Below are 11293 nucleotides of genomic sequence, written 5' to 3' on the forward strand. Positions count from 1 at the left end.
TGGGTCACGTCCGAATCAAAACACAATTTATAGCTTCACAAACAACTCTGCAATTAGTAAAGAGGCAAGTAAAGGTCGGATCCCAAGGGACGGGAATTGAGATGAGATTTCTATTGAAACTAGTGGTGTCTTAAGGGTGTCACAATTTGGGTTGATGTAGAAGGTCACTAAACTAAATAGCAATGGAAATAAACAAGCAAGATGAATTGAAAGGGTTGTAAACAATTGATAAAAAAAAAAGCACTAGGGTGTCATGGGGTCATAGGGGATTCATGGGAATTGATCATACAAACATGTTCTCAAATTATAAGCAAGCAATTATTGTTGTGATGGATTGAGTTGGGTTATATCTTACAATCCTAGGAAAGTTTGGGTCCCGGAGCCGAATCAATTAGATTGTACAACACCTACAAGTCGACTTAGTCTTCTCAACTCAACAACATGCATGGTCTAATGAGACTCGAGTTGGTTTATGTCTTACAAGTCTCATTGAAAAGATAGGAGATGGTAGTAAATGCAAGGATTCATAGGCTTAGCATTTCATCAAACATAACATGTGCATGAGTTGAGATCATAACAAGCAAGCAAATAAACCATGAAAGCATATTAATTTAAGCATGAATCATTCCCCATGTTGGTTTCCCCTAATCACTCATTAACCCTAGCTATAAGACTACTCACTCATTATCATGTTGATCATGCTAGCAAGGTTGTCAATCATACCAACAAAAGGAAACATGATGAATAAATAAAAGTAATTAACAATAAGTAAAGAGGGATTAAGAGAATTATACCTACTAATGATTCCAATAATAAAGCAAAGATAAAAGAAGTACTTGATGCTTGATTGATAGGTTGTCAATCTCCCAATAATAACCCAAATAATCTTCAATTACACAAAATAAAGGATGAACAAAAGAGAGATTAAGGAAATAAAACTTGTATTAGAACTTGATTAATTGTTGATTACAATACTAAAGAGAGATTTGATTGATATTAACTACTCTAATTATTGATAAGAAGAACATGCTCTTCTAATTAGACTAATGGGGTATTTATAGTGGAAATTCGGGGGATGCATTAGGGCTAAGGGCTAAACTAGTAATTACACTTTTTAGATTGAGCGGGGAGGAGCCGGTATTTTTCGAAGGAAGGGCTTCTTTCTTTGTAGCTTGGAGAAGACGAAATTGCGCTGTACAGGAATCCGTGCGTTTTGGAGTCGGGACGGGCGGATTCTAGTGGTGGAACACGGGCGTCTTTGGAGGAATCCGGGCGGATTGTGGTGGCTGCTAACCCGAGCGTCTCTGGAGGAAAACGCACGGATTGTGCTTGTGGAGGACGGGCGGATTGGGGACAATCCGCACGGATTGTACCTCAGCAACATTTCTTCTTCTTTTCTTCCCTTTTCTTCATAAATTCCTTAGGGATTTCCTTGGGGACTCAAGGATCCTTTCTCAACATTGCTCATCTACTATAATATGTACAAAGGCCTTCTAATCTTGTCTCCTTGATGCTTGGTCATTGGATTCGATCAATTTAGTCTCGTTTTGCCATGAAAATGCAAGATTTGCACTCCTTTCCTACCGAGGGATCAAAATCTCAAAGAATATGCAAAACAAAGAACTAAAGACAATAAATGACCCAAATATGCACTAAAAAGCATGGGAACAAGGCTAATTCGGGGGCTAAATATGCGCTAATTATGGTCACATCAAATATCCCCAAACCGAACCTTTGCTCGTCCCGAGTAAAGAGGTGACAAAGACTAGGACCATTATTTAAACTAACCTAATAACATAGCCGATATGAGACAATTAGCGGGTCTCACTCCGCCCCTTCAACTCACAACAAGACAACCATGAGGTAGAATGCCTTCTTGCAAGGCAAGGTGGGTCTTGCCAAAATGGCGACACATCCAAACATTAAGCACACAAAATCAAATAATGGATGCATCTACAAAAGGAATAGCCACTTCCTCATCAAGTGGCGGAGGCAACTAAAAGAGAGCAAATTTAAGAGCATGTAATCCTTCACAAATACTAGTTCAACAAATTTCTAAGGCTAAGAGGATGGCACTAAATCACCTTCAAATGGTGTTAAACTAGACTACTTTCGTCCTCAATTTCTAAATGCTTTCGTCAAGAGCGATCGGATGGTGGTGGAATGATGATCCCTATGATGCTAGTAGCATATGACATGACAAGTCTCGAATTCTCTACAAAAGTAAAGGTCATGGATCGTCCCAAGCTCGACAAAGTGGCTTCACAAAAAGGCTTTTTGGAAATGAAATGCTCAAATCTTTATACACAACGGGTGGATATGACTAGTATTCAAAATTTGACCTCATTTAACTTTCACATTTCAAAAATTTAAGATGGGGTTTGTCCCTTCTGGGCTAGTGTCCTTTGCTTTCGCCAATCGCTTATTAGGCAACCGGTTAACCTCTAGACAATAGCTTTTCGGGGTGATAGTCACTCTGTCTCTGGGCGACCGAATTCACAACCGTGTGGGGGCCCAATTCAATGGATCCCGCTCCAAAGCACATCGAAGTGGTACGCCTCCATCAAAATAATTAAATTTCTCAACATTTCAACATTTCATAACATTTGAGGTTTCCTTGGCAATAAATTACTTCCACATGACAAAATTCTTTGAAATGAGCACTTCAAGCTTATTGATAGAAAATATTTTTGGGTTGCCTTACCACAAGGTCAATCAAGGTCACCTAGACAAGTTAACCAAGTCCACATCGCATCACGGGGTTGGATAGGTGACTCACATGCAAACCCTTGACTAGGCTTTGGGTCATGGGTTAAAAGACACTAGTATGACACTATCTAGGGGGTGTTTTACAACCATTCTAGTAGGCAAAGTCTTAAGTTGAAAAAGTATTTGTAATGGCTTAGTTGCTCTTGTCAAAGTTCTCAACTAGGCACTTTTCAAAATATTTTATCTAAATGCAACTACATGCAATGATGCAACTAATATATTCATCCTAATGCAAGTGATTCTATCAACTAATATGACATATAAACTAAATGCAAGTCCTAAATTCACATTGTTATACCGCATCAATCAAAATAAAGCCACATAGTCATTAACATAAAGAGGAAAAAGGAGATTGGAAAGATCATACCATGCGGTCTTCATGATCCTCATGTCTCGGATGTGGCGTAGTCAATCAATGTGAACAAGGATAGGACAAACACAATATATACAATATATACAATATAACTACACTACAAAAGGAAATAAACATGTTTTTGGGTTTTTCAATTTTAAAATTTTTATGGTTTTTCGAAATTTTTCAATTTTTTTGGATTTTTGAATAAAAGTTAAGTTAGAATTCCCCATCCCCACACTAATATGGGCATTGTCCTCAATGGCCAAAATGATGGGAAATTATGCAAACATGATGCATGATTTCTACACTAAATGCAATCTACACTAGTCTACACTACATGATGCATGATTTTTGTTTATGACGGAGAGGATAATTTAGATTACCTCCCGTTGTGTATGCATTAACTTCCCCAAACCGAGTTAGACACTATTGCTAATGTCCAAGGATGGGTGTAGTTCATGCACACACTATGCAATGCATGAAACTAATTTGTCGTTTTGGATTTTGAAAGTGGGAACAATAAAATGAGAACAGCTCAAAAAGTACCGAGGTGTGAGTCCTCAATGGTGCTAGGACTACTCCAACAATGATAAAGATTAATAAAGTACAAGTTAACAAGACACAAACTTCTTTTCATGAAACTTTGAAAAATAAAGAGAGGAGATGAGAAAACTTCACTTAAACTTAGGTGGGTGCCTCTTGCCCGCTCCACCTAGCTATGAAGTAGTCTTCTAGACATCGGCATCATCTCCCTCTACATCGCTATCCCATATCTCCTTTGATGCATCACTCAAACTTGGGTCCATGAATTCGTCTTCTTCACTTTCAAGCTCCACCGTGTCTCCTCCACAAGAATTGTTGCTTCCCTCCTCTTGTCTCCCGTTTGCTCCTTCATTAGCTCTCTCCGAATTGGGGAAAACTAGGTCCATTTGAGCCCATGAGGGAAATGCTCCTTCCTCACTAATCCGTCCTCTTCGAACCATCTCGTGATATTGAGGGTAGAGAGCATAGTAAGTGTCCACGGAGGTTTCGTATTGACGAAAGTGTAAATCTTGTAAAATTCCCGTGACAAAGTCGTCACGGGGGAGGATGAAGGGGTTTGGATGGTTATACGGTTGATAGGGAAATGGGTAGGGAGGCACTTTGATATTCTCATCTTGAGTTTGTTGCTCTTGTTGTTGTTGTTGTGGTGGATTTGGAGGTGGTGGTGCTTGCCTTGTTTGACTTGGGATGAGGTAGGATGGCATTGGAGACAAGTGTCCTCTTCTTGGGGAGATACGTGGTAGGTCAGCCATTGGAAGATAAATCGGATCGCTTCCTTTTCTTAACCACTTTATCCGCTTATCAACCCCCTCAAGGGTTATCCAATGGTGGTGAATAAGAAGAAGATCTTCGTTTATCCTAGTGTTTCCCAAGAGAGGAGCATACTCATTATTCTCATTAAATCTCGGGTTGAAGTGCTTTGCAAGCCTAGTAATGAGTCCTCCATTCACTATGTGCTTCATTTCATCATCGTCCCCATTTGTAAAATTTGCCCATTTCTCTAGCAATAGTAGAGGTGCATTAAAGTGGTACACATTTCTTCCTTGAATGTTGAGGTAGGATTCCATAAACACAAGGTCTAATTGGTTCACGATGGCCGGATCTCGGTGGGCAAATAGAGTGCCCGAAAGAAATCGATAAGTAAGCCTCAAGATCGGATTTGGGATATGAAAAGCAAGACATTCCTTGGTATGAATGAAATCCCGGCCCGTCATGGCCCTCCACAAAGGCTCAACACTATACTTCTTGGGTTTCGATGTTGGGGTAGGCGAAACATCGAGACCGAGTACATTTGCGAATTCTACAAGGGTCATCATCCTAGAAACATTCTCCAACCTAAACTCTATGCAAATTGTTTTGTTCAAGGTTGTAATCTTCAAAAAGCTCAAAAATTCAAGCACAAGAGATCGATAAGTTTGTTCATACATGCGAAAAAGGGTTGAGAGACCAAAAACTTCAAAGAGAGCTTCCACTTGGTGATAAATCCCAAGTTTCCTCAAGGTAGCATGACATAAAAACTTAGTGGGAAGAATATTCTTACTTAGAAGCCGGTGGAAGACTAGTCTTTGCACATCATTGATAAATTCCACATTTGAGAAGTCATCAAGCCTTGTGAGATCTACAATCTCTTCATGCTCCCTTCTTAATGTGTTGACATGGGAGGTAGAAGAACTTCCCCTCATCCTTGGTCTTCTTGCATTCCTAAAAGAGGATCTCCTTGGTGCCGTTCTTGATTATTGGGCTGGATTCTTTTGATTTGTGAAAGGATAAGGATACTCCTTGTTGATTGAGTGTTGCCTTTAGAAACCCTAGAAAATTGGGGCTTTTTGATTTTATGGGTTAAGAGAGTGATTTGGATATGTATGGGAGTCATAAGGAGGTGGGTTTTATAATGCAAGTGGAAGGAGTAGTGATGTGTCACTATATGTGTGGTGGAGTGTAATTTAATTAGGAGAAGTCGGGTCAAAACACCGTGGGAGGATGAGCGGATTCGAGCAGAAGACGCTCGGATTCATGCTTCTCGGGACGGGCGGATTCTGGGTAATACGCCCGGATTCTGTCACAGCTAAATTTCCAAAAGTTGACGCCTCAAATACGGGCGTCCCGAGCATGAGACGTTCGGATTCTTTTTCATCAGGACGGGCGTTTTCTTCTGAAGATGGACGGATTCCTTTACAGCGATTTTCCTTGAAATGCACAGGTAGAAAGACGGGCGTCTTTCTGCAAAGCCGGCCGGTTTCTTTAGGACGGGCGTTTTTCCTTCTGAGACGCTCGGATTAACCTTCAGTCCAAAAATCTTCAATTTCTCAGCGTAGCAGGACGGACGGATTCTCCTCAGAACGCCCGGATTCCAGCAAGACGGCCGAATTCCAGGGAACACGCACGTGTTCAGGCTGTGAATTCATCCTTTGACTTTCTCTCCTCTCTTAGATGCGTCCCCACGCTTGAAAATTGGTTCCTTCCTTCATTCAAAATTCATTAGTAACCCTCCCTCACTTACGCTCATGAAAAGAGTTCATGCTATTTATTAAAAGAAATACAATAAAACAATAAATACTAGTTAGAGGGTTAGTATATTTACAAGTGGTTGTTTAGGGAGGACTCCACCAAACTCTCCCTTAGATGGTCCTTTCAAGGGTGAGGAGGCCCGAGGTAGGTGACCTCGACCTCTCCAACAAACGCTCCCTCATAGTATGGCTTCAACCTTTGACCATTTACCTTGAACTTGCTTCCATCTTCCGCCTTGAGTTCGAAATCTCCATATTTTCCAACTTCGGTTATCACATAGGGACCCATCCATCTAGAGTTCAATTTTCCCGGAAAAAGTCGGTAGCGGGAATTGAATAGAAGGACTTTGTCTCCTTTATGCAAGGCCTTTTGTCTAATTCTCTTATCATGAAGCAATTTCGTTCTTTCTTTGTAAATCTTTGCATTCTCATAGGATTGTAGTCGGAATTCCTCCAACTCTTGAATTTGAATCATCCTCTTTTGACCGCTCAATTTGAGATCAAGATTAAGTGCTCGGATTGCCCAATAAGCTTTGTACTCCAATTCGATTGGCAAATGACATGCTTTTCCATAGACAAGCTTGTAAGGGGAGGCTCCTATGGGAGTCTTATAGGCCGTCCTATAAGCCCAAAGAGCATCATCAAGCTTTGTGCTCCAATCCTTCCGAGTCTTGTTCACAACTTTCTCAAGGATTTGCTTGATCTCTCTATTTGAAATCTCAACTAGACCGCTTGTTTGAGGATGATATCCCAAGCCGGTTCTATGTTGAACACCATATTTGGTCAAAAGAGATGCAAGTTTCTTCTCATGGAAATGTGTTCCTCCATCACTAATGATTGCTCTAGGAACTCCAAATCTTAGGAAGATTATCTTCTTGAAGAGCTTGGTGACCGTTTTTGCATCATCATTTGGGGTGGCAATTGCCTCCACCCACTTTGAGCCGTAGTCTACGGCCACAAGGATGTACTTATTCCTATTTGATGTCACAAAGGGACCTTGGTAGTCGATTCCCCAAACATCGAAGATCTCCACCTCTAGAATGCCCCTTTGTGGCATTTCGTTCCTCCAAGAGATATTCCCCGTTCTTTGACAAGCATCGCAATGAATGATGAATTCTCTTGTATCTTGAAACATTGTAGGCCAATAGAAGCCCGATTGAAGAATTTTTGCAACGGTTCTCCTTGCTCCATGGTGCCCACCGTAGGGTGATGAATGACATCCTTCCAAGATTCCTTGGATTTCCCATTGAGGGATGCATCTCCGGTAGAGCCCATCACTACACTCCTTGTAGAGGTTTGGGTCATCCCAAAAGTACCTCTTCACTTCGAATAGGAATCTCTTCCTTTGCTTGTGGTTCAAATTTGGAGGGAGTACCTTTCCAACAATATAATTGGCATAATCGGCAAACCATGGGGTGATGTGCCTTTCAAGTTGTGTTTGAATGGCCATCAAAATATCGTCGGGAAATGAGTCATTGATCGGGGTTTCTCCATTTTCATCATGAAACCGGATCCTTGACAAATGGTCCGCCACTACATTCTCGGCTCCTTTCTTGTCTCTTATTTCCAAGTCAAATTATTGAAGAAGCAAAATCCATCTTAACAATCTTGGTTTTGCCTCCTTCTTTATCAAGAGATGTCGGAGAGCACGGTGATCCGAAAATACAATCACCTTGGATCCAAGCAAGTAGGAACGGAATTTATCCAAAGCATAGAAGATGGCAAGAAGTTCCTTCTCAGTTGTATCATAATTCACTTGGGAAGGGTCGAGAGTCTTGCTTATATAATAGATGGCGTGAAGAGCTCTTCCTACCCGTTGGCCAAGAACCGCTCTAACGGCGTAGTTGCTAGCATCACATATAATCTCGAACGGTAGTTCCCAATTTGGAGGTTGGATGATCGGTGCCGAGATTAGTGCTTCTTTGATTCTATTAAAGGCTTCAACACACTCATCAGTGAATTGGAATTGGGCATCCTTAAGCAAAAGTTGAGTGAGGGGTTTCGCTATTTTTGAAAAATCCTTTATGAAACGGAGATAAAAACCCGCGTGACCAAGAAAACTTCTCACCCCTCTAACATTCACGGGAGGTGGGAGTTTCTCTATCACCTCAACTTTAGCTTTATCGACCTCGATGCCCTTTTCCGAAATCAAATGACCCAAAATAATTCCTTCATTGACCATGAAGTGACACTTTTCCCAATTTAAAACAAGACTAACATCTTCACATTTTTGCAATACAAGGGAAAGATTATGCAAACATGAGTCAAAGTCCTTTCTATAAACACTAAAATCATCCATAAAAACTTCCATTATGGTATCTAAGTAATCGGAGAAGACACTCATCATGCATCTTTGGAAAGTGGCGGGGGCATTACATAAACCAAAAGGCATCCTCCTATATGCAAAGGTACCATAAGGGCATGTGAAGGTGGTCTTATGTTGGTCATCCGGGTGTATAAGGATTTGGAAAAATCCCGAATACCCGTCAAGGTAACAAAAGAATTTGTTGGAGGCTAACCTCTCAAGCATTTGGTCAATGAATGGGAGGGGGAAATGATCCTTTCTTGTTGCGGAGTTTAATTTTCGATAGTCAATACACATACGCCAACCGGTGATCATTCTTGTGGGTATTAGTTCATTCTTTTCATTTACCACTACCGTGGTACCTCCTTTCTTAGGTACCACTTGGACGGGGCTAACCCACAAAGAATCCGATATGGGATATATGATTCCCGCATCAATTAATTTCATAACTTCTCCTTTGACAACTTCTTGCATGTGGGGGTTCAATCTTCTTTGGGGTTGAATGGTAGGTCTATGGTCTTCCTCTAGATGAATTCTATGCATGCAGAAGTTGGGACTTATCCCCTTAAGGTCATCTAGACTATAACCTATAGCCTTTTCATGTTGTTTCAACACATCAAGCAATTTTCCCAATTGGTTATCATCAAGTCTATCATTAACAATCACGGGTTTGGTCTTTGATTCATCAAGGTAAGCATATTTTAAATTTGGGGGAAGGGGTTTTAAAGTAGGAGTTTGTACCTCACTTTCCTCCTTTGGAGTTTCATTGAGAATTTGCTCCATCTCCATTGGACATTCCATTCTCATAGCATGCTCAACTTCATTTTCATCAACCTCATCATATTCAAATTCCATGATGGGTTCCTCTTGCTCTTGAGCTTGTAAAATATTTTCTAGGATGGATTGCTCATCTTCTATGGGTTGACACGCTTTCACAAGGATGTTATGCACCATTACGGATTGTGCATGAGTAAGTTCTTTGTTAGCTAGAGCGGCCTCAAAAAGATCCACCTCCAATTCCCAATACATATTTTTAGCCTCACTTGCTTCCAAGGCTTCCAATGCTTGCATTGGATCTTTGAAGAAAGGTATACTTAAGTGGTCCTCTACAAAACAATCTATAAAGTCCATCTTGCAAAATATCGAACAACTTGAAAACAATTAGAACAAACCTTGAGGAGTTTTACTTCCCCAAGGTAAAGAAAGACACAACTAATAACAATAAAAGAAAATCTAAACCAAGGTAACACCGTCCCCGGCAACGGCGCCATTTTTGATCGGTCCATTTCATGTTCACAATTAAATAGATGTGGTCGTTGGGTCACGTCCGAATCAAAACACAATTTATAGCTTCACAAACAACTCTACAATTAGTAAAGAGGCAAGTAAAGGTCGGATCCCAAGGGACGGGAATTGAGATGAGATTTCTATTGAAACTAGTGGTGTCTTAGGGGTGTCACAATTTGAGTTGATGTAGAAGGTCACTAAACTAAATAGCAATGGTAATAAACAAGCAAGATGAATTGAAAGGGTTGTAAACAATTGATAAAAAAAAGAACTAGGGTGTCATGGGGTCATAGGTGATTCATGGGAATTGATCATACAAACATGTTCTCAATTTATAAGCAAGCAATTATTGTTGTGATGGATTGAGTTGGGTTAATTATATCTTACAATCCTAGGAAAGTTTGGGTCCCGGAGCCGAATCGATTAGATTGTACAACACCTACAAGTCGACTTAGTCTTCCCTACTCAACAACATGCATGGTCTAATGAGACTCGAGTTGGTTTATGTCTTACAAGTCTCATTGAAAAGATAGGAGATGGTAGTAAATGCAAGGATTCATAGGCTTAGCATTTCATCAAACATAACATGTGCATGAGTTGAGATCATAACAAGCAAGCAAATAAACCATGAAAGCATATTAATTTAAGCATGAATCAGTCCCCATGTTGGTTTCCCCTAATCACCCATTAACCCTAGCTAAGAGACTACTCACTTATTATCATGTTGATCATGCTAGCAAGGTTGTCAATCATACCAACAAAAGGAAACATGATGAATAAATAAAAGTAATTAATAATAATTAAATAGGGATTAAGAGAATTATACCTACTAATGATTCCAATAATAAAGCAAAGATAAAAGAAGTACTTGATGCTTGATTGAGAGGTTGTCAATCTCCCAATAATAATCCAAATAATCTTCAATTACCCAAAATAAAGGATGAACAAAAGAGAGATTAAGGAAATAAAACTTGTATTAGAACTTGATTAATTGTTGATTACAATACTAAAGAGAGATTTGATTGATATTAACTACTCTAATTATTGATAAGAAGAACATGCTCTTCTAATTAGACTAATGGGGTATTTATAGTGGAAATTCGGGGGATGCATTAGGGTGAACTAAGGGCTAAACTAGTAATTACACTTTTTAGATTGAGCAGGGAGGAGCCAGTATTTTTCGAAGGAAGGGCTTCTTTCTTTGTAGCTTGGAGAAGACGAAATTGCGCTGTACAGGAATCCGTGCGTTTTGGAGTCGGGACGGGCGGATTCTGGTGGTGGAACACGGGCGTCTTTGGAGGAATCCGGGCGGATTGTGGTGGCTGCTAACCCGAGCGTCTTTGGAGGAAAACACACGGATTGTGCTTGTGGAGGATGGGCGGATTGGGGACAATCCGCAAGGATTGTACCTCAGCAACATTTCTTCTTCTTTTCTTCCCTTTTCTTCATAAATTCCTTGGGGATTTCCTTGGGGACTCAAGGATCCTTTCTGAACATTGCTCATCTACTATAATATGTACAAAGGAC

This window comes from Silene latifolia, chromosome X (genome assembly GCF_048544455.1).
Source record: "Silene latifolia isolate original U9 population chromosome X, ASM4854445v1, whole genome shotgun sequence".
Taxonomy (NCBI): domain Eukaryota; kingdom Viridiplantae; phylum Streptophyta; class Magnoliopsida; order Caryophyllales; family Caryophyllaceae; genus Silene; species Silene latifolia.